This window comes from Ursus arctos, unplaced genomic scaffold, assembly GCF_023065955.2.
Source record: "Ursus arctos isolate Adak ecotype North America unplaced genomic scaffold, UrsArc2.0 scaffold_19, whole genome shotgun sequence".
Lineage (NCBI taxonomy): Eukaryota > Metazoa > Chordata > Mammalia > Carnivora > Ursidae > Ursus > Ursus arctos.
In genome coordinates this window covers 32,588,646-32,612,948 of record NW_026622863.1, presented here as the reverse complement: position 1 = coordinate 32,612,948, position 24,303 = coordinate 32,588,646, and the positions used below count along the sequence as shown (strand labels likewise).

Genomic DNA, 24,303 nt, shown 5'->3' with positions numbered 1-24,303 from the left:
TTGTTTTGTCAGAAGGCTGCAGGGCACACATTTTCTATACTGTCAAGCTTGATAGTAACAATATTTATATTTCAAATAAAAAGATTAAATTGCAGTCTTATGTGTTTCTGCTTTTCGTCAATTTTTTTTTTTTTTTTTACTAGTTTATCATAGTGCTGCTTTCTTGGTATGTCATCATACTTTTTTTTTTTTTTTTTTTTTTGCTGACAATACTTTTATTTTATTGAAACATTCTGCCTTTTACTGTCAATCTCAGAGTTGAAATAATGAAGGCAGACAGGCATGCCACTCGGGTTTGGTGGTTTTACAAACGTCTTGTTTTACATCTTGTTGGAGGCTTTGTGAAGAAAATGCAAAACAACAAAACCAAACCAAATAACAAAGAAACCACTCAGGCCAATGTGTTTAGCGCATGTGTTGGAAAAAGCTTTGGGCTCTTCACCTGGAGTCATGCACATGGGTTTTCATCTTGTTGTCGGAAAGCAAACAGTGTGCAGGCGGAGCCAGTGAGCCCCAGGAACGAGGATGTGCTGTTTGCTGTGAATGGCTGGGCTGGCAATTTTGTGTCACAGCTTGTTAGCTGCCGAAGCAACAGTGTCTCCAAAGGGGCTGAGGCAGCCAGGGAGGTTTTCTGAGCCATGGGGGCTGATGAGTTTCTGAGTTTCCCCACTGGCTCAGTGTCAACCCTTCAGTATCGCACTTGACAGAGCTGTTTGGGGACAATGTGCAGAGTAAACGTCTCTCACACCTGCTGGACCAGAGCTGGATGGCTGCTGGGGACACTGGCCTTCCTGGTGTTGAGATGGAGGGAGAGTCCTTGCCTTCAGATGGCTGCTCCCTCTTCTTCTCACTTAGCAATTCACTCGGTTGAGGCAGAGTCAGCTGGTTGATCAGAACCTCTTCTCCCCACCCCCTATAGTTTGCCCTTTATAAGTCAAGGAGGCCCAAGGGAAGTACCCTTATCTCTGAGATGACAAGTCACATGAGAGCAGGAACTTATTCTCTGCCTGTGGCAGACATCACTAATCAATCTCAGTGCTTTAACGCTCAACCAGCTGCGCCTCAGAATCACTTTCCATATTGTTCTGGGGGCCCTGGTCACAACCAATCAGGTGAGAGGCCATCTTTGCACCACCGGCTCCCTCTGCGGGGCACAGGGGCACCAATCCAGGCACACATGTCCCTATCCATATCATGACTTAAGCAATACTGTCACTTTAATGTTGCTGTTCACAGATTCAAATAAATCACATTTTAAACATACTTCGGTTCACAAAGTCCTGTCATATCCTGATCTTACATGGGAGCTTGGAGCTTGCAAAAGCCTCAAAGTGAAAGCTGCCAAGCTGGGAGCCACTTTTGCCGCATTCTACTGGTGAAAGAGAGAGATAGGAGCAGCCCAGATTCAGCATGGGAGGCGAGGTTCACCGGAGGCTGTCTTTGGAGTCTGGCTATCACAAGAATGCTCACGATAACCTAAATGATAGCATTTGAATAATATGGGAAGGATTTTCCATTTCATCAGTTTAAAAGTGATCTTTTGCTTTTGAGTTAAAACCCATACCCTTTAGTATAACTATCAAGGCCTCACACAGTCTAGCCTCAGTTTGTCTGGTGACAAGCTGCCATGCTTTCCCAATATATGAAATTATGTGTGTGAAGCACTTATTTTCTTCAATTTCCTCATCCCTATGTGATCCCCTTGTTATCCTGGATGATCCAGTCCCAGAGGTCCCTACTGTCTGCTGCTAGCAGAGCCAGAATGAGTCATTATTTCCCCTGAGCTCTTACAGGACCATGGAAGGGAGGAAGAGGTGGAGGAGGAAGAGGAGAAAACAGAATGAGGAAGAGTTACTTGGATGAATCATAGACAAGAGGGAAAGCCCAACAGTTTGAGCCAATGACTAGATGGGCATAGATTATGAAAACATTGTTTTCAGTGTGTCAGCATACATGCATGTACACACACACACACACACACACACACTGAAGTTAAAATGACAGAAGCTGAGTCAGACCTTATTTTTTCCCATCTAAACTGCACTGGCAATCTGGAAACCTATTGATAATATCACCCCATTTAAACTCATATTGCTGTAACATTTTCCAGAAGACAAATCCTGTCTGTCAGATGCATGTCACATGTCACTCTGTACATGGAAAGGGAGACAAAGTTTTGGTTAAATCTGAGTCATTCACTGTACTAGGCAGGTTAGATGCCTATCTCCTTTAATCTTAAGTCTTACGATATTCAGTGGCAAAGAATAGCTTAAGCAAAAGCAGAAGACAGTTAAACAAAAAAAAAGATACAGAGTGGGGTCTTGTGGAAGCCAAGGAGAGGAAGTGTAAGCAAACCTCACTAGGATGAGAACATTGTCTGCAAAAATAAGAAGTCCCCTTCTTGGGGGCTTAGCTTTTGTGTCTAATTCTGTACAGGTGTGTCTTCCCTTGCTCTCATCCTCCTTCTCCTTCACTTATTGCAGACCAGGTTTCCTCACCTCTGTGTGTGTGGTCCAAACAAGGCCACACCGCAGTGACCTTTACATTCTCCACAGCCACATCTGAAGACCTGATATTTCTATGTCCTGATTCCGTATTCCCAAAGGGGAGAATCTGATTGATCCAGCCAGCCACCAAGGATTTCTGAGAAGTGACCACTTTTTGTGGTGGCTGTGTGGGGAACAGGGACTTTACTTTCTACCATGTGGTTTTAGAGGCTCCTTCTTGTATGTCGTGGGGGAGATGTTCTCAGATAAAGGCTTGGGGGGTGGGTAGGAAGAGATCTGAAAATGATTATTAAGGCTTATAATTCTTATTTTGTAGCCAAGAAGATGGAATTTCAGAAACTTTATTTTTGGAGAGACAGACTCTTTGTCAGACCTTACATTTAACAGAGAGGCTATCTTTGTGGACCACACCTAGTATCTCCTTCAACCCAAATTTGGCATAATCTGGTCATCTCCAAATATCAGCCTTTCTGTTTGTCTTTTCTTTCTTTTTTCTTTTTTTTTGTCTTTCTTTCTTTCTTAATCACAGAGGGGATCATCATTATGACACAGACCACAGCCCATTTACTTCAATGGCATGCCTAGTATGTAACAAAAGAAAAGGCACTCCCTAAAAATGCTGGAGGGGATAAGGCTAACCTCCAATTTTGTGAGCAGAAATCCTAAGGATAGAGTCACTGGGAAAAAGGTGATTTTTTTTAAATAAATGATTGATAGCTTTTGAATAGTTTTTGAATAGGTAGTAGACCTGAAATTACTGGCAAAGAAGGGTTTCATTATCAAGAACCAAAAGAGTCATTCTTAGTTTAAACAATAATGTGTCACAGGGTGGTTTTCAAAGTTTTACTTCATTTAGAAAATGTATGACAGAGCCCACTATAGTTCACCTCAATCTATCAAATAACTTTTAAATCTTCAATGAGAAACTTAAATAGTCTCTGTAGTAAAAACAAAAAGAAGAGAAAAATCAAGAAAAACAAAACAAAGCAAAACCTATATTCTAATTGTGTGAGAACATGGAATAGAGATTTATCATGGATCTAACCCATTTTCCAAAAATAGATGAAAGGGGAATCCCTGAAGCAGAGAGAGGTTGGGACTATGTCAAAAGCTATAAACAAACCATTTAAAAACAATAGAAAAAGACATAACACATCCTAGGAAGCAAGTTAATATAGGTGATCTCTACTCAACTACCTGTAGAAAGCCTGGTCTTGAATACTTACCTATTTGCAAGTAATCTCTAAAGCAGTTTCCCAGGACGTGCTAAAAAGGGGAGACATTCTGAATTCAATTCTTCCCGAATAAAAATAAACACTGCACAAGCTTAAGCAAAGAGGCAGCACTCTGCCTAAAGTCAGGCACGGGAAGAATTTATCTATGAGGGGCACGTAGGACAAATAACACCTAAAATGTGGGGAATTGCTGTAGAGAGGGGGAGATTCAGTCATTTTGGGGGAGAAGAGACTTAACAGGGAAGAATGAGGTGGGAAGATATGCTCATATCCAAGTCTGCCATGAACTGTTATTGACAATACCAGCAAATAAATCAGGAAGCTTGCTGGTTTAGTGATAAGGAAGCTGTCACTTTTTCTGCTGAGATTGACATGCCTCATGCCATCAGTAGAATTGATGTCTGTTCAATAATACTCAGATCTGTCCCAGAATCTGTGCAAGAACATCTGATAGTTACATCAGCCCTGAAAGTGAAATGCTAGAGAGGAGCGCGTCCAGATGGACACAGATGTTCTCAGACAAAATAAGATTTTAAAAAAAATATTCAAAGCTGTTTAACAGATGCCATGTTCAACAAAGGAATGAATGGTTCATGGCACACATGTTGGTTTTAGAGTAAACTATTTTGTATCCAGTTCAATGGCTGTGGCTTCATTGCCATTGTTCCTAGGACGACAGTGGTGAAGATTGTTTTCAGTAATAGTTGACAGTTATTGAGCTCTTGCTAGATGACAAACTCAGCTTGACCCACATACCTCACTTATCCCAAAGCCTGACACCGTCAGGTAGCCATCACCCCATTCTGCAGATGAGAACACTGAGGTCTAGAGATACCATGCCATTTATCCAAGGTCACGTAATCAGAAACTGATGGATTGCCAACTGGAACCCAGTCTTGCTGCAAGCAGAGTTCATGCTTTTAAAATGGTCAGGATGAGAACCTGAGCTTCAGTTTCCTCAAGACACATTTGATTTGTGTCTGCTCTTCCCCTGACCTGGCTAGACACAGGGAATATAGGTTCACCATTTTAACTGAAACTCAGCACTGCCCTGGACTCAGGCTCAGAGAGTTTATGCCTAATTCCTATTTTATGAGCATCAGGTCCTTGTCATAGCAATGCTCGGAGAACCATCCCAAACTCCACGACCTGCTGCTGTGACTCCTCAAATATCTGTCTGTCTCATGGAGGTGAAAGTGAGAAAATGGAATTTAGTGGCTTACATTGATCTAATGAACAACACAAACCTATTTGTATTCTTTTACTCATTACTTTCTTTAGGAAATGAAATGAAGTGACACATGCAAAGTATCTAGTGCACGTTTAATTATTGGTAACCATCACCATCACAACCTCATGCTCAGACTCTTGGTCCTTTTTAGCCTCTCTCATCCCCAGAAGAAAGCACTTGAGTTTCCTTTTGGAGTATCCTTTGAATACTAAGGGCACAGAAGTTGCTTAAACAGCAGATAAGATTTATTTGGCAAAGCAGTTTTCCACCCAAAAAGGCCCAATCAGCCCCATGAGGCAAACGGCTTTTAAATCAATCTCTGTGGAGTTGGATGGCAAGATCTGTTACATCCCTGTCAGCTTTCTAGCACCCACCGAGGGGAAAACCTTCCCCCAGCCCTCCCAGATCTCTCTCTTCAGAGGAAAGGCATTTAAATCAAGGATAGAATGGGCCCTCACTCCAGGAGCCAGTGAAGCACCCCAGCAGAGGAGCCAGACTGTTGTGGACATTATTGGTGGATTACCCAGGATCCAATATACCTCCTATCAATAGGAAACTCTCTCTCTCTCTCTCCTTTTTTTTTTTTCCTAGATTTTTGATTTATGTTTCTCATCTTCATTAAGTAGCTCATGTGCCTCAGGGGGAAATTACTCTATCCACAGCATCAAATGTGAGCTGGGTTAGTTGTAAGGAAATTATCTCTCCTGTCAGTGATTGTTCCATGAAGGGTGTAGTGTCCCACTGGGCCAATGGATACAAGAAGCAGTTTTCTGGAGGATTCCTCACTCTTCTGGGAGAACTTTCTAGAGCTGTGATGTGCAGTAAGATAGCCACCGGCCACATGTGGTTACTGAGAACTTGACATATGGTGAGTTCAAACAGACATCAGATCTCAAAAGACTTAGTATGAAAAAAGAATGCAAAATCTCTTATTGGTATTTTTACTATTGATTTCATATTGAAATGCTGGAATTTTGCATATATTGGTTTAAAGAAAATATATTTTGGTAAATTTAATTTTATCTGTTTCTTTTTACCCTTTTATTTAATTTATTTTTTTAAGTTCAAGTATAATTAACATACAGTGTTATATTACTTTCAGGTGTATGATATAATAATTCAACAATTCTATACATTACTCAGTGCTCATCATGATAAGGGTACTCTTTAATCACCATCCCCAATTTCCCCTATCCCCCTACCCACCTCCCATCTGGCAACCATCAGTGTGTTCTCTAGAGTTAAGGGTCTGTTCTTTTTGTCTGTGTTTGTCTCTTTTCTCTTCGTTCATTTGTTTTATTTCTTAAATTTCATGTATGTGTGAAATCGTATGGTATTTGTCTTATCTGACTTATTTCACTTAGCATTATACCCTCTAAATACATCCATGTTGCTGAAAATGACAAGATTTCATTCTTTTTATCACTAAGTAATACACATACACACATCTTCTTTATCCATTCCTCACTCGATGGATACTCGGGCTGCTTCCATATCTTGACTATTGTAAATAATGCTGTAATAAACATAGGGGTGCACGTATCTTTTCAAATTAGTGTTCTTGTTTCCTTTGGGTAAATACCTAGTAGGTGGAGTTACTGGATCTTTTTATGTTTTTATGTGACTATTAGACAATTTAAAATTAGATATATGGCTTGCATTCTACTGGACAGAGCTATTTTAAAGTGACTCCCTTTAGTCTTCCGGACATTGTTGTATGCAGATAGGCCAAGAAATGCTGTAGCCATGTTGCTATCAGCCTGTGGGTAAAGCCAACACAGGGAGAGGGACAGAGTGAGGGACAGAGTGAAGAGACAGAGCCAGAACATGGTGTTCAAAGAACCTCCTTACTTCCAGTTTTGTGACCTACTGGATATCTTTATTACTCAAGCAAATTTAGGATGAGTTTTCCTCTTACTTGCTATTGAAATAATTTAAACTTGTACATGGTCTTGAAATCTTCCAGAGAATGTAGGAAAGGAGTACACTGAGGTGTGACTGTTTAGACCAGAATGAGGAAGAGAAAGCCTTGATCTCCCAAGTCTGGTGACCAAGATCTGAAGGAGCTGAGCAGGCTGCCTCTCAGAGATGGGATATGAAAGTGTTTCCAGAAGTTTGAACTATCAGTGATACCTTAGATCTGGGAGACCATTTGTGAGGATAACCTCCAGAAGGGGGCCTGTGGGGCAAATACAGAGCATGGGCCTCCTGGCCTTCCACACCTCTCCAGCAACACTAGAAGGAGAAGTTGAGGCTTAGTCAACCTGGACAGGTGGAACCATTGTTCTGGTCACTTCCCTCGACCCCTGCAAGATACCTTTCACTCTTCTACACCCTGCTCCCTCCCTATAGATCATCATGCACTGGCAGTGTCCCTCAACTTGAGATCACAGTACCTGTCAGGTGGTCCTCTCCTTCCAGCTACCATACCCTTCCCCTTCTCCCTTGTCCAGTCAGGTCTAGCAATAGTCATGGTGCCCCCTGCTACTGGCCCCAAGATTCTAAACCTGATTCTATACCTGCCCATACCATTTACCAGGAGTCTTTATTAAACTCTCTTCCATTGATCCAAATTGACTATGGTATCTTTTTCTTTAGGGACTCTGATACCATGGTGCCTCTGGCTCTCCCATGATTTTCTTTGACCAGGTTATGAGACAAGATCACCAAGGTCATGGACTGCCAGATTCCAATATGGAGAGTGTCCAGTGATCAGAGAGTAATGGTGTGACTGGTGGACTGGGGCAGGAAGGTGAAAGGAGTTAGCTCAAGGACTGAGCCACGTGAGGCAGGGGAGACAGGTCCTCCCAACTGACAGTGACTTGGTTTGGACTATTGACATGGAAAGCCAGGAGTGCAGGTCAGAACGTCCCGATCTTCCCTCTTGACTTGTGACCTACAAGGTAATCTGCAAATCACACTCATATTTGGGCTTTTAAGCGTACGCATAGAGTTTCTAGAACCCAGTTCCTAAGATACTACATATACCGTGCTTTCATGTTGAATGAACTTCCTAGAAATGCCATGAAGACTGAGCTTATGGAGCTATGGAGCTTGTATTGACTATTTATGACTCAGGTAGGTGGCCACATGATACGGCCCGAGTCCCCCTAGAGCAAAACTGGAAGGTTAGAGAAATTCAGCTCAGACATTCTTACCTCTTCCTCTTGGTTCTGCTATTCTTTTTCTTCCTTCACTTCTTCTTAAACTTCCTAAGCCTTGGGGTCTATTGGCTCAGTATTTTTCAAACACTAGTCATCCATTTGTATGCTACTTCAAGATTTTTGGCAAATAATTACAACCGATATTGATTTATTTAATATTTTCTTAAACTAACTTGCTTGTTTTTTTTGTTTTTTGCTTTTTTTTTTAACTTGAACTGCCTTGTCCTAAGCATTGACATGTGTGAAACTACAGATTTAACAACTGGGTTGTAATGTTCCTTTTATACATACACACAGATACCTAATCATGATAATAAAAAAATCATGCACCAATTAAACCATCCCAGGGACCACCAGATCTGTGGGTGCCCCAGTTCAGGAAACATGAAGTTGTCCAACAGATTCTGGAATAGTGCTGATAACGTCGTCTATGCCGTCTGTGTCGGTGCTATCTGGTACAGCAGGCAGTAGCCACATGTAACGACTAAGTACTTGAAATGTGGTAAATGTGACTACGAAACTGAATTTTTAGTTTATTTAATGAATTAATTTAATGAATGTAAGCTTCAATTTGAATAGTCACATGTGGTGAGTGGCTGCCATATTGGACAGCACGACTCTAGTGTATCTGCACTTAGAAATAAATCTTGGCAGAAGGGATGAACCTCGGGCTAGATACTGTATAAGCAGTTTGCATATTTTTTTCCTTTCTGTGTTCCTAAGGACCCTGTGCGGGAGGTATTACCACATTCAGGGAGTAGGCACAAGTCAGCGATGGGAGGATTTTCCATTGCATTCCTTAAATACACAAACAATGAAGCCGTCCTCTGTTATTTACAGAAAGAGAGTGAGACCTGTAAATGAGCAAATTGTCATCCAGTCCCAGCATTCAAGATTTAAAAGGTTGACATTCCTTTTTTCCTTCTCTCTCCCTTTTTTTTTAACATCCAGCCCTCCTCATTAACCAGATATCTTTATTCTCTAAATATTTACCACCCATATGAAATTTACAGTTTAATTTGCTGTATAAAATCATTTATTGACTGATAAACCTCATTACTAAGCTCTAGCTCAGCCCCTGGTACTCCCGACAGTTTTAATTCTTGTAACAGCAGGCTCCTGCGAGAGAAAAACAATCCTGTCAAATGAACTGCGGGGGTCTAAATTATTCAAATACACTAAATCCATGCAGAACCCTTTCCCCTGCTCATAATTTTTCTTTCAGAGCCAACAATTAACTGGCAATTTTCTAACTTGAACAATGACAGCCATTCTAACAGAATTCTGGGAACAGGGAACATCCTACCTTCCCACGTGTCCTTCTGCTCCTGGGGGCACCAGAGTAGTGACCCCAGCAGGAGCTCCTGTTGAGGGGGGAGGTGTTCTCTCCCAAAGGCTTCTCTCCCGAAGGCCTCACCTCTTGAGAACATATCATTCTCTCTGCCTCTCTGTCCTGTCCCCAGGTCAGAGACTGTGTTTTGGACATCAAGGGGTGTGTGTGTATGGATGTGTGTGTGTGTGACTTCTCTAGCATTTATACCAGATGAGCACCAGTCTGCAATTAGTTAATTGCATGGGCATCTTTCTGCCTATGGGGGGAAAAGGTGCTTCCAGTTTCCTACCTGCAAATGCTACCAAACTAATTATTGAGCTGCTGATTGAGAAGGCAGGCCCATCTAACTGAGCCTGCAAAACAGAAAAAAACAAAACAAAACAAACACACAAACAAAAACTTCTAAAAATGATAGTAGCTCAGAAAAACAAATAGCAAGAATCCATCTTGCATTTGAAAAGGAAAATCTTTTCCACCATGTTGGACGTCAGTCATGATCTGCACAGTGAATGGCCTTGAATGTCAGTGGATGCTGTGTTTTGTCTAATTTCCCATAGCTTGTGGCCCTTTAACAGTGATGGATCCCTCGGCATGTCACCCAGTGTCAGAGTTCTTAAACAGAAAAAGATATTTTTTAAATGTTGATCTTGACAGTTCATCCATGCGTTTATTCTTTTATCGAATATTTATTGAGTGTCAACTCTCTGCCAAGCTTGTAGTACCTAGGAAGCATCGTGGTGCTGGACATGGAAGAAGAAGCAGAAGAATGACACTTAGTCAAATGGTGCTTAGTCCTTGCCCTCTAGCTCAGGGCTGATGTGAATGTGTGAACCAGAAAAACCTCAGAGGTTATTTAAAATGCAGATTAATTGGACTCACCTAACACACAGTAAATCAGAATTACTGAAATGATGAAACCCAGGAATCTACATTCTTCTATGCTTCCCCAGGCTATTCTTAAGTATTGTGAAGTTTCAAAGCATTGGCTCTGAGCTTGCCACTTAAACCTGAAAGCATTAGGCACCAGTGGATGACTGAAAGAAATGTCAGCATCAATGGTGCAGATAACAAACCCAGAAAATATCAGTGAGGGGCATACCCAGGGACTGCATTCAGAGCTGGCTTTGAGCTACAGAAGTGGGGTGTGGGGCAGCATGTGGAGGTGTGTTTGCATGACTGCAAGGGGCAAACTGCCATTGTAACAGTGGTCCTGCCTGGTGGGGTGCATGGGGGTCTTTGTTTTGTGTTTTACTGTTATTTATTCATGGCTTTATTTGTTGACTATATTAAACTTTTAGTTTTAGAATGATTTTAACTTTGGAAAAGTTGTGTGAAGAGTACAGAGTCTCCATAAACCTCACACCTAGTTTCCCCTATTAGTAACATCTTAAGTTAGTGCGATACTAACTGGTATCGGTCATAATTCCCTTGTCAGTACTGATACATTATTATTCACTAATCTCCATATTTGAACCTAATTTCCAAAGTTTTCAGCTTAATATCATTTTCCCGTCCAGAATTCCACATTACTTGATCACCATGTCTTCCTAGGCTCCTCCTGGCTGTGACAGATTCTCTCTGTTTTTGATGACCTTGATGGTTTGGAGGTGTATCCTTCAGATGTTTTATAGCATGACCTTCAATTGGGATTTGACTGATTTTTTTCCTCATGATTAGACTGGATTAAACTCTGGGTTTTGGGAGAAAGAACACAGAAGTAAAGCACTACTTTCATCACATCATAGCATATCAACAGTGCATGGTATCAACAGGTCTTATACCTGTTGATGTTGACCCTGATTACCTGGCTGAGTATGTTTGTGAGGTTTCCCACTGTAAAGTTACTTTTCCCCTCCCATCCCATACTATATCCTTTAGGAGGAAGTCACTATGTGCAGCCTAAACTTAAGGGGTGGGGAATATGCTCCACCTCGTTGAGCACAGAGTATATACATAAATTATTTGAGGTTCTTCTGTATGGGAGATTTGTATATTCTCCTTTATTTATTTATTCATTTACTTATTTATTCATTGATTTATTTAAACATTTATTATGTCAGTATAAACTTACGGATATTTATGTTATACTGTGGGTTTTAACCCAGTATACTACATTATTTATTTTTCTTGCTCAAATTGTTCCACATGTAGTTATTGGGAGCCCTGAAAGTTGGTTTCTGTGCTCCTCTGGAACATATATGCAGAGTTTTGTCTTTTGAGAACTTCTTTAACTCCTGGCACTAGAAGATGCTCCAGGCTCACCTTGTATATTCCCTGTCCCAATCCTGGAATCAGCCATTTCTCCAAGGAGCCTTGGTCTCTTTTATCAGAGAATGGTATTTAGAAACCAAAATCTGGATGTTGTATGTGTTCTTTACTACTGGGGTGTAATTGCTTCTAGGCCCTCCCAGAACTAGGACAAAACTAGGAAATATATATGTGTATGTTAATACACATAATATCTCTGTATATACAACTATCTCTATCTATATCTTCACTTGTATCTGTATCTATGTATCCATAACTGTATATCTACATTTAGCAACTATTTATATCTGTATTAAACTAAACACAAGTTCATACTGATGTCTCTAATTCTAATCTATTACCACGTGGATTATTCTAGACTTCCCTCTTTGCTTACCAATAGTAAGACACTTGCTTTCACCATCTGCCACCAATTTATTTATTTATCAACCTCAGACAGATATATATTAGTTTCAGAGTTAACCTGAACCCTCACAGGGTTCATTTATGTAATGTTCATTTATGTAATGTTCATTGACTACCAAAAACATGTATGTAATGTTCATTGACTACCAAAAACAATGTCTGTTACCTGCAGCATACTTTGGGACACTCTGGCTTGAAGAAACTCTTTTCTAGGACTACTGCCCTGGAGACACAGTGAGTGCCCTGGGCTATGTCTCTTTTCTTGGTCCATCTTTCCAGTTCATGGCTTAGCTCCCACAGGCAGCCACTCCAGAGCTTGCCCAAGATATTTATGTTATACTGTGGGTTTTAACCCAATACTATGTTACTTATTTTTTCTTGTTCACATTGTTCCAGCTGAAGTTACTGGGAGCTGTTTCAGTTGGCTTCTATGTTCCTCTGACATGTCCACATAGTTTTGTCTTTTGAGCACTCTGCCACTGCCTTTCTAGGTCATAGTGGAGTTATTAATATCCATTCATGAAGCACTTGCTGAGAGTATGTCCTATATACCTAGGTTTGTACTAAAGATAAGGATATGGAAATTAATATAACAGGGTCCTGTCTCTAGGAGCTTTGTTCCGAATGGGAGGGTGGGGGCTTGGCCCGTGTTCTATTTTTCCATTGTTGGTTTACTTCCGTAAGTGCCACCATACAAAGGAGCATGGGATGCTGCTTAGTGGCTTTGAGGAGAACACCTTCATTTAGATTGAAATATGTGGGAAAATTTTTCAAAGTAGGCAACTCTTTAGCTGAATCCTGAAGAATTGATCAATATTTTTAATATGCATCTATTCAGTGTTTTAGTACAGGCATGGTGTTGAGAACATAATGGAGGGGAGAAAACCCCAGATATGGTTACTGATCTCACAAAGACCTCAGTTAAGTGAAGAAGTCAGGCATTTAGTAGCATAAGTGGCACTGATTCAGGTGGGGACATGGTGTTGCAGCCCTGAGATTTTGTCTGCAAAGTTTCCCTTCAGTTCTGGCAGCTCTGCATCCATTGAGCTCCTCTGGGAGCATGCTCTGCAAAGATTCCAAATCCCCTGGCTTACTCGGAGCCCTGTACTGATTCCTGTATATTGCATCAGGCACAAGGGGGAGGGCAGGGAAGGCGGGGGCCAAGTGGGACAACATGCATTTGATCCTTTTTATATGTAAATATGACTTTAAATAATATTTTGTAATGACCTGCATTTCTGTTAGGAAATATCTCTTGATGATTTTCTTTCTCTCTGCAATTATGACAGCCTAGTGATCTTGTTAATTAATGCCAAAGTGGGTTTTTCAGCACCTCATTAAAGGTTTTCCCTTTCAGGACACTGACACTCGTGCACAGCCAGGGGCACAGAAAGCCATTTTCTTGTGGGAAACAGATCTTTTGATCCCCCACCTCTTCCTTCCTTGTTCTTTGCCCTCTTATTATATTTTGTTTTTCCCTGTTCTTCCCTCTTCCTCTTCACCCTCAGCCTACCACTCCTCTCCTTGCTTCTATTCCAAAACACAATTGCTTCTTATTGCTCTGAAGCATTGTTTTAAATAGTTCAGCTATCAGCAGTATGTTCCTTGGGAACATGTTCTTTCTCCTGGAAGGATTGTTTTATTTTACCATTTAATTCAACATTTCCTATTCAACAAGTTTTGGTTCCCAAGTTTGGACGTCAGGGAAATAGTAGTGAACCAGGGAGTGTCCTGCATGCAAGACTCTTAGTTTTGTCCCATATAAGTAACTAACATGTTGAACAAATGAATGAAGGATTCTGTGGTCCAGTAAATTTGTTAATCCTATCTCAGGGTTGGCAGACTATGGCCGGAAGGCCAAACACTTGCTTGTTTTTGTAAATAAAATTTTATTAGAACACAGCCACACCCATTCACTTGCATATTATCCATGACTGCTTTGCTGCTGTAACCGCAGAGTTGAGTTGTTGCACAATAGAAACCACGTGGCCTAAAATATTTACTTTCTGGCCCTTTCAGAAGAAGTTTGCTAGTCTCTTCTCTGTTCCATTATTGGAGATTTTGAATGCCCATTATATATTCAAAAGTCTGAAAAATTTTGCAGTTGGAAAATTTAGTTAATTTTTTTACCTCATTTTCCCCAAATGTATTTGATCACAGAATGCCCTTTCCAACCCATATTTTTATGAATTGATTTATAGACCACAGCCCCTGGATGAAATGCCTAGCCCTGAAGTTTGTCCTTCTCTGCTTTATTTCAGTTTGGTCACTATTGTGGCCTCCTCTCTTCTAGCTGGACTAACCTGTCTAAACGTAGCTCCTCTCTCGGTCTCTTTGAAAATATCCTTCCACTCAGGCATGAGGGCAGGGATTCTCCTCCAAGCCAATGAGACGTTTCTCTTTCTAGGAGTGATGATGTGTAAAGCCCAAGTCACCACTAATGGTAAAACAGGTTAGACTGGTTTTCTGTCCACGGGGTTTCCACTCTTGCCTCATCTGACTCATCCCAAAGGAAACTCATTTTGATTTGTGGTTTATTTTCTAAGGCATTGTTGAAGCTGGGATTAAACTGGGATGCCTTGAATGTCAGCCTAACCTAAAGGAAGGGTCATGGTGGTATTGAGGAGTCCCAGTAGGTATAAATTTCCCCTAAGGTCCTGAGAGAACCTGGGGAAGCTGGGGTGATATCCTTCCTACCTTAGAAGATTGGGGGGGGTTGGAAGAGAAGACTCAGATTATACCTTGGCACTTGGAGAGTGCCATAAAAGTAAAAATGGGCTGAAAGTTCACTTCCCAGTCCTGCCACCTCTTTCCTTCTCATAAATAAGGCCTGAGGAAGAGAGCAGAATGTGGGATATTACAGGTAGGGTGTGAGGATGGTAGCTTCTTCACCAGATTGGGGGCATGTAGTCAATAGATAGCTTTCAGCCACAGACCCTGGAAGAAGGCATTTCCAGAGCCAGATAAATAACCGTAGGTCTAAAGGATGAGGTTAAAGTCAAGGGTTGGTGCACAGAGCCCAATGAAAGTGTGGCAGGCACAATTATAAAAGAATATTTTCTCTCAGTCCTCCCAATTGCCTAATCCCCAGGAAAATGAACATAATGTTGCTGCTCCTATGATTATGTTATATTACATGACAAAAAGAGATTTTGTAATTAATATATAATTGAGGTTACTAAGCAGTTGGCCTTAAAGTAGGGAGATTAGCAGTTTTCTTTAGCTGGTGGCAGGAAAGGAAGTGAGAAAGATTCAAGGCACAAGAAGGATTTGCTGCACTGTCTCTGGCTTTGAAGATGGAGGGAGTTGTGTCCCATGACAGAAGAACAACCACTAGAGGCTGAGAGCAACCTCCGCTGACAGCCAGCAAGGACATGGGAACTTCAGACCCTCAACCACAAGGAACTAAATTCTGCCAACAACCTGAACGAACCCAGAAGCATGTTCTTCCCCAGGGCCTTTAGATAAGAGCTCAGCCTGGCTCCCGCTTTGATTTCAGCCATGTGAGATTCTGAATAGAGAACCTAGCGGTGCCATATTAGACCTCTGACCTTCAGAACTGTGAGCTACTAATTGTATTTTGCTTAAGCAGCTATGTTTGTGGTCATTTGTTACACAGCAATAGGAAACTATAAGCAAAGCATCGAGGTGGCTAATAATTTAATTAGGAGTGTTAAAGGGGCATATAATAGTGCTTTTATAGCATCCCTCACTTTGGTAAACTAACACTTCCCCCTTCCATAATAATCCTGGCTAGCCTATATGGTTTTTAAAAAATTTACTACAAACCTCTACTCTACTTCAGGAGTTAGTACCAGATCCAAGTCTTGCTAACAACAGGATTCCACCCTCCTGGCCATGCCGATAGGGTCAGGAGTAAGTTTATAACATAAGTAGGGCAAACAAAAATTATTGGAAAGACAGTCTTTATGAACTCACAAGCCAGGACTATGTGAGCTTCTTTCCTGTTACTTGGAGAAAGTCTGCCTGGGAATGAAGCAATCGTAGAGGAAAATAAAACTGATAGATGGAGAAAGAACACAGAACCCTGACCTAGCCATACCTGAAGCCAGAAATATATTGAAATTTTTGGTATTATGAGCTCCCTCCCTTTAATTTTGCTTCAGTTGCCTTAAATTTGATTTCTACAATGTGCAACTAAAAATAACTCCCAACTACTATTCATGTTAAAATGAAGGAAGTTTGAGCCCCATACCATTCTCTGAGGTTGTGCTAGTCTTACATAATAGGTTGAATCCCTAAAACCATACCAGATATCATGAAATGGGCACACACAGCCTTTATCTGCCAGCCATGATGTACTCATGAGTCTGCCACTATCTCATACATGATGTTGGGCCAATTGCTTCTCCTCTTTGATTTATGAGATTAGGGTTTGGATTAGAACTGGCAGAGTTCTCTAACACTGTATGATATACATGATTCCCTGGATGCATACCTACCCTCAAATTCTCTAATGGGTTTGGAACTCTATGTGTGAACATCCGAGATTTGAAATCATTTTTTATACTTATTAATGTAACAATCATTATTCACACTTTCATGGTACCCATAGATCGTTCATGGGTATGAGACCCTTTGCTTTCTCTAATTACCCAGTGAGCATTGTTATCTGCATCTCATGGAAGAAGTAACAGGTTCAGAGAAGTGAAGTGACTTTCTCAAGGTCACAGAACTGGTAAGTAGCAGAGCCAAGACAAAAAGTGATGGCACTACCCTCTTCTGCCTCAGTCCTTGACATTGTTCAGAGGTCTCAGTCAGTGTGGTTCTTCTGCATGTGCCTGCATGTCTCTGTTCCACACACTCATGTTTGGGTTTGTGTAGGATGAGCTGCTTGCATTGGTCTAGAAGCGCCCACACTGTGGCTGCCCATGAGAAGACTGTCAGCACTACAAAACAACCCTATAAGCATTCTCCACAGAAAAACGTGAACCAGCCAAAGTGTTACACTCGGTTTGAATGAACCCTAATGAAGGATTGATTTGTATTCTTGAACCTGAGTCTAAACAAATTGAAAAAGAAGATGAAGGAGTAGCAGATAAAAACCACCGATTTACCTTTATTTTAGTGTCAGGTTTGAAAGCCAAGTGGGTCTGAAGACTGTACCAAGAATGACAGTCACTCAATTACAGGCCATGCTGAGGGTAATGGCTTCCCACATTTGGGACTTGCCAGGGAAGGTTGACAGCATGAAGATGTGGAACAGACCTCCTACTTCCAGGAGGGCCCTGAGCCCAAGAGGAACAGGGAGGAGCTGGGCCAACCTATTCAGGTTATTCTCCCCAACTTTAAGCATGCTGGAAGCCACTCCCTTCTCATCTGGGGCAGAAAGAGGAGGAAGTGATATGCTAACCAAATTCATTCCAAGTGGAAGGAAATACTGTGAATTAAGAAGTATTTCCTCTCAAAATAAACATAATTCTTTAACAAGCACGTACCTTTTCCTAGACCATTGACCATGAGAAGGGCGTTGTGCTTTTTGTGCTGTGATGTGCCATCTGCCCATCCATCCTTCCGTGGTTCCCAGCAGTGTCCAGGGAATCGTTTGGAACAGAGATGAAAGCTGAGTGTGCTCTGACACCTTCCCTTCCTTTGACTTTTGTGCCTGTGGCGAACAAGATAGACCTGGAGAGCGACCTTAGACTTCCTGCGTGGAAAGTAACTTCCACTCCTTATGGTGTCTTTAATCTCTGTGCCATAGGCAGAGAAAACTTAAATAGCCATTTTCAGGTTTTATAAAGAAAAGCAATTAAATGAGTCTGGGAGGGCTATCTGCAGCAAGTCCCAAATTCTCATTAGGTAGTAAAATGAAGGAAAAGTGCTCGGGGCAGAAATTCCCTAAAGCCTTACAACTCAAACTGTGGTCCATGGACTAGCAGCATCCACCTCACCGGGAGCCTGGTAGAAATGAAGAGTCCCAGGACTTGCCCTGGCTCACCCTGAACCAGAACCTGCGCTTGAACAAAGTCCCAGGTATTCAGGGTGCTCATTACAATTTGAGAAGCACTGCCATCAAGTCCTTCCCACCCCGGACAAAGGAAAATCTGGTTGTGAATACTTCAGGACAAATCCATTCTACCCTCCAGGAAAAGGATGGAAAATGTACTATTTATCAGGAGAGAGTCGTGGGGAACATGTATTTAGGTTGGGGGAGGGTACCTCTGGTCCTCCTCTCTCAGAGGAAGTTGGTTGTTTTCATGAAGGTTGGGCAGACACTCATATTCATTCATTTACTTTTTGTTTGTTTTGAGAGATGACTCTGTGCTACACACTTTGCAATCATCTTGGTATACTCTGGTGAAAAAACAGACATCATCACTGTGCACATGGAATTTATAGTCTGCTGGGAAAGATGTATGTTTACTTTTGTATTTGCTTGCAGTTGTGTTTGGGAGGAAAAGAACAGAGGGCTAAGAAGGAACTACTCAATTATATTGGTAGGAACAAGGTGACTTCAGGGCATTTTGGCAGCGGAATCACACAAATCATCTCGACCAGGGACCAGTAAACTAGAGCTCATGGGCCAACTGCAGCTTGCCACTCATTTTTGTAAATGAAGTTTTAATGGAACAAAGACACTCCCATTTACTTGTGTATTTATGACAGCCCTTGTGCTACAATGGCAAAGTTCAGTAGTTGTGACAGGGACTGTGTGGCTCTGCAATGTCTAAAATATTGACTATCTGGCCCCTTAAGAATAAGTTTGTCCTTTTTGGGGTTTTGTTTTGTTTTGTTGTAGGTGAGTGAAATAAGACCCAGGCAGGGGAAGTTAATTACCCACAATCACATAGCAGATGCATGCAGAACAAGCATAGGATTCTCCCTTCCCTGATCCTCAGGGCTCACAGGGGCAGTGGGAACATCTAGAACATACTGCAGCAGAGGGACAAGTGGAGCCGAGGAGCTGCTGTGGGCAGAGGCCCACAGCAACCTGAGGACTTAGAAGCTGGTAGATTAGGGGAGACTGTCCAAGGCCCAGTTGAGGAGGAGATCACCGTGCACCCAGGCAGGAGGGAGGAGCTCAAGCCCTGAGCTGATGGGCACGCAACCAACCAAGAAGTGGGGTGAAGATTTACACAGCAATGGTTCAGAAAGCACACAAACAGTATCTCCTTCCAGAAAACTCCATTTCTCCAGACCTGAAATGCCAATCCCAGCAGAATGAAAATGAGCATGTTGGTGGGGGGAGGGCAGTGGTAGGGATGTAGGGGACTGTGGGCCAACAATTGTTATAGGCAAGGAGAAGAACAGATACAAACCCTACGGCAAGCAAGGGCATGAAGCAACTAAGAAACTATAAGAAATTCAGTGTGGATTGTCGAGTTAGCACATTTTCTGAGCCAGACCATACTCTGGTTAAGACTACCTCCCTGGTCATCCGCAAGAGAAACTCTTTGCTGGGGCTTTTGAGCCACATGCATTTGAGCAAAAGCCTCCTATATACAGGAAAACATGCTAATTCATTGTTCTGGCTCATGCTTAAAACAAAACAAAACAAAACAAAGCAACAAAACAGGAATTCCTAATGCTAGCCATGTGATACCATCAGGTTCTGCTTCTGAGGGAGATTATGTTTGTCTATTTTTTTCAATGAAGAGAACTTACCAGAAGTAATATTGGAGTCATTAGAGTTAAGCCACATTTATCAATGTATATTGATTGATCTTAGTAATATTCAAATAGAATAATGGTGACTAATGGGGGGGAGGTGTTTTTGTTTTCCTGTGAAGTCCAGTTAGATACACTTAAAAGTAGAAACAATAAAGGCATTAAATTCACTCTTCAGCTTGTCAAAGAGATCTAATAATTACTTTCAAAAAGAAACTCCGTGCTGTCTTTCCATTTGGCTTTTTGTTGGTCTCTTACTCTTCCTGTGATATGGTTGAATCTCATCTTTAGCAGCAAGCTACTCTGCTCCTGGATGAGGGACTATTCTGAAACTTGTATTCACTAATTATTTGGGATTTTTTTCTGCCTAATATTCTTTTTTGAACAAAAGCTTAAGACTAGAGTCTCATTTATTACAATGATTCCTCTATAATAAGGGATGAATATGGAATTTAAAGATGACTCTCTTCTGAAAGCCATGCTACTTGCTAATATACAGAAACGTTCACTGAATATACTGAGATGTCAAAAGCAAGACTCTTATGAAATCTGGTAGCTATTTCTGACATACTCTGGAAAATTTTCCAATGTAGCAGACAGAGGGCTCCAAGGCTAAAATTTAACTGTTTCCCCCAAATGTTTAATTTCCATGGTTTGATTTCATAAAAAGCAATTTTCCTCATGGTATTTAGGTGGTCGTAATTGAAAGAGAAATTTCTCCCCCTGAGAGGGTCTCTGAAGATAGCTGTCTTTGACATTGATGTGTCTCCCTCTTGGCCAGAAGCCACAGAGATGGGTCCCCCCTCATGCTAGATCATTAATTGTTCTTCTCCAGGTCTGCACATACTAAGCTGAGAACCAAGGCAATTATGCAATCAAGTCAAGCAAAAAAACGATGCTCGTGCTCCAATGAGCCACAATTTTAGTTGACAGTTGCTTAGACTTGACTTGTCCTGATAATTGCTTCAAGTCCTCCATGACCCTCCAAAAGAATGTGTGAGCTCCTTCAGAGAGTGTGTGATTTGCAGAGGACAGTGCCACCATCTTCTTACAAAAAAGTAGGGAATGGATTCTGATGTCCTTTGTTTAAGTCAAATATGATCTGTGTTAGTTGGGATTTGCCCAGAAGCTGACCCTGAGACAAGAACCCAAGTGAACTGGTTTATCCCGGAAGTGATTCCAGGAAGCATTGGTAGAGGGATGGGAAAATAAGACCACAAATTACCTCTGTGGGTAACGAGCTTACTCCAACAGGGCGAATCTGAGAACCAGCGTAGACCTCTGCTTAGAATTCCTACCTGAAGTTAGATACACAGACTCCTAATAGTCATTGTTCAGTGCCTTAACCAGGAGCATTAACTCTTTAGCACTTGGGACAGATTGAGCCCCAACTTGCAGGCAAAGCTGTCAAGCAAAGAGAGGCAAATGCTAGCCTAGAAGCCTGGCTGGCAGGCACTGCAAAGTTAGATCCCAGAAGGATATGGATGGGGCACCAACTATACTTCCCATCCTCCTCAAGCCAAAAGACCTCAGTTTTTGTCATTCCAGATCTGGCTCCACCTTTCTTTATTTCTCTGCTTTCAGAACAACTCCAGATGTTTGGACATGACCTTGATGAGCGTTCACCTTGTTATTCTGGAGAAGGTAAGTCACCAGCAGATGTGTTACATGACTTTTCAATCTATTTGCAAAACTCAAGGTGTTAGAGACATTTCAGATAACATAGCCCTATGATATATTAGATTCCTCTTATAAAACTAACTCTTTAATGTTATATATTTTTACACTCCGATATCTTTCTTTCTTTTAAAAAGAAAAAAATTAAAACTCAAAGACCCCACTGTATCTGTTTTTTTTGGCCAATCTTCAGCCCAATGTAGCGTAATTCTGGCCAGACTATTTTCTTTGGTAGGCTACACACATAGCCAGGCCAAGCCAAATCAACACATATTTATTTAACACTTAATGTGTATCATGATTACATAAGGTAAGTACTTGTAAACCACATACTGTGTAACTTGCTCTAAGTCAACTTTTCTTCTTTGCCTGGGGCATTATTTGCAAATACAGCCAGTGAAGAAATAGATAGAGAAGTAACAATGGGTTTGTGGGATAGAAAGCATAATCCATTTTTAGCATTTTTCCAAATGGAACATTCTTAGAAAACCTATATACATAGAACTCAGAAATTGCCCCTAAAAAATATTTATGATGGGATTCTATATTCTTTCAATTACAACTTCCTTTAAGAATACTTAAGGATATTTGATTTATCTAAATGTCACGTGCACCGTAATTTAGGGTGATCTTTTGGCTCTATAAAAGGAAGTCCACATGTACAGATAAACACCCAGAAGAGAGTTTCTAAGGGAGTAGCCCTTGTACATCATTCTTATTAACTATCTTGCTTATCTCATCTGTTGAGCCCTAACGTTCTTTGTTCTGACAGCCTTCCCTAGCTCCCCTGGATGGAGTGAGTTGTTTTTGTGATTCCTCCCTGCCTCAACCCCTGCCACTCTGTATGGTATTGACCTATTTTACATCCTACATGGTGAATTTCTCAAGCCAGGATAGTATCTCATTCAAAATGAGAATTTCAACTTCTCCTCTTGCCTAGGATGGTGACTAGGATATAGCAGATGATCAGCAAATGCTTGTTAAGTTGACCTGAGGAAGAGCCTTCCTTATTCTGATGAAGAATATCTAAAAAAAAAAAAAATCTACACCGAATATCATAATTAGTGGTGAAATATTTAAAGGTTTCCCTTGAGATTGGGAACCAAACGAGAATGCCTACTATTGTCAGATCTTTTTAATGTCACATTTCATGTTCCAGCCAATTCAGTAAGGAAAGGAAAAGAAATTTTAAAACATAAGGATAAGAAAGGAAGAAATACAACTATCATTAGCAACAATATTATTGGAAAGTAGAAATCTAAAAGAATCTGTAAATAAACTATAAGAACTAATAAGTGAATTAAGCAAAGTTTCTAGATATAAAGTCAATATGCCAAAATCAGTTGTGCTTCTACATACCAGCAACAAATAATTAGAAAATTAGGATAACCAGGATGCATTAGCAATAGTATCACATACATTAAATATTAGGGGGGAAAATCTAACAAAAGATCTACAAGACTTCTACTCAAAAAACTATAAAACAGGGGCGCCTGGGTGGCACAGCGGTTAAGCGTCTGCCTTCGGCTCAGGGCGTGATCCCGGCGTTATGGGATCGAGCCCCACATCAGGCTCCTCTGCTGTGAGCCTGCTTCTTCCTCTCCCACTCCCCCTGCTTGTGTTCCCTCTCTCGCTGGCTGTCTCTATCTCTGTCAAATAAATAAATAAAAATCTTTAAAAAAAAAAAAAAACTATAAAACATAATTGAAAGAAATTAAAGAATTGGTCCACCCCCCCCCATGCTTTCCATGTTTGTGGAAGTACAGAGTACAGAGTGTCCTGGGAGTACAGTGGCCAAGAGGGAATCACAGAGCAAATGGGAGGCCAGTTCATATAGAGCTGTGTAGTCTGTTCTAGTTATCATTTGCTGTGTAACAAACTACTCTGCACTTTTGACTTAAAACAACTTTCAGTTGCTTGTAGATCTGCAGTTTGGGCAGGGCTCAGCAAGGATGGCTCATTGCTGCTCCATGTTGCATCAGCTGGAGTGGCTGGATGGGGTGCTGGGGAATTTCAAGATGATTCCTGTACTTGGGTACTAAGTTGATGCTGGGTGTTGGCTGAAAGCTCAGCAGAAGTGTGTGCCTCCCTTCGTGCACTTGGGCTTTCTCCTGGAGTGATGACTGGGCCCCAGGAGAAAGTGTCTCAAGAGAACAGGATAGAAGTGTTTTTATGGTGTTTGTATGACCTAGCCTCCAACGTCACACAGTGTCACTGGCACCACAGTGTGTTGACCCACGCAGTCACAAAGCGCCACCCAGTTTCAAGAGGAGGAGACATAGACTCCACCTCTTCATGGGGGAGCAGCAAGCTTCCAGAAGAGTAGGTGGGGCAGGAGATGTTATTGTGGCCACCTTAGAAAATAAAATATGCCGCATAGACCATAGTAAGCTTCTGGAGTTTCTCTTTTATTATGGCGATTTGAGCAGAGGGGTGACATGACCTGACCTGGGATATATTTTGCCTTATTATTTTACTTTATATTTTTATGTGGGCTTTGATACCACAGGTATGATTTTGTCCCAGGACTAAAACACATGCATAATTGCATATATAACTGTGACCTGATGAAATTCAAGTGCCAGGATATGATAGAGTATCATCAAATGCTAGGATCCTTTGGATTTTTGTGTAGTTCTATCCAGCTGCCAGAAATGGGCAAACGTAGCTGCTGTGGGCAGATTTGCCTAAGAGCCTCCACAGTTCTCTAGACACAGGCATCTGTGTGTGCCAGGGAAGGGGAAGAGACCAGTTTTCTCAGGCTGGTGTGCTGGCTTCCTGAGTGATGACCCAGACTGTCCAGAGAGACAGCTGCCCCATCGAGGCAAGATCTATTGGAATGTGTCTTGACTCT

General features: G+C 41.4%; 1 long non-coding RNA gene across 3 annotated transcripts in view; it reads left to right on the top strand.

Moving 5' to 3' along the window:
• The window catches only part of LOC113252518 (uncharacterized), a 512,658-nt gene that overhangs the window by 327,268 nt on the left and 161,087 nt on the right, over positions 1 to 24,303 (top strand). For all 3 annotated transcript variants that reach the window (XR_008960202.1, XR_003314880.4, XR_006409039.3), the window contains one exon: positions 21,357 to 21,416. This is a non-coding gene — a long non-coding RNA (uncharacterized LOC113252518). The remainder of the gene's footprint in view (positions 1 to 21,356; positions 21,417 to 24,303) is intronic.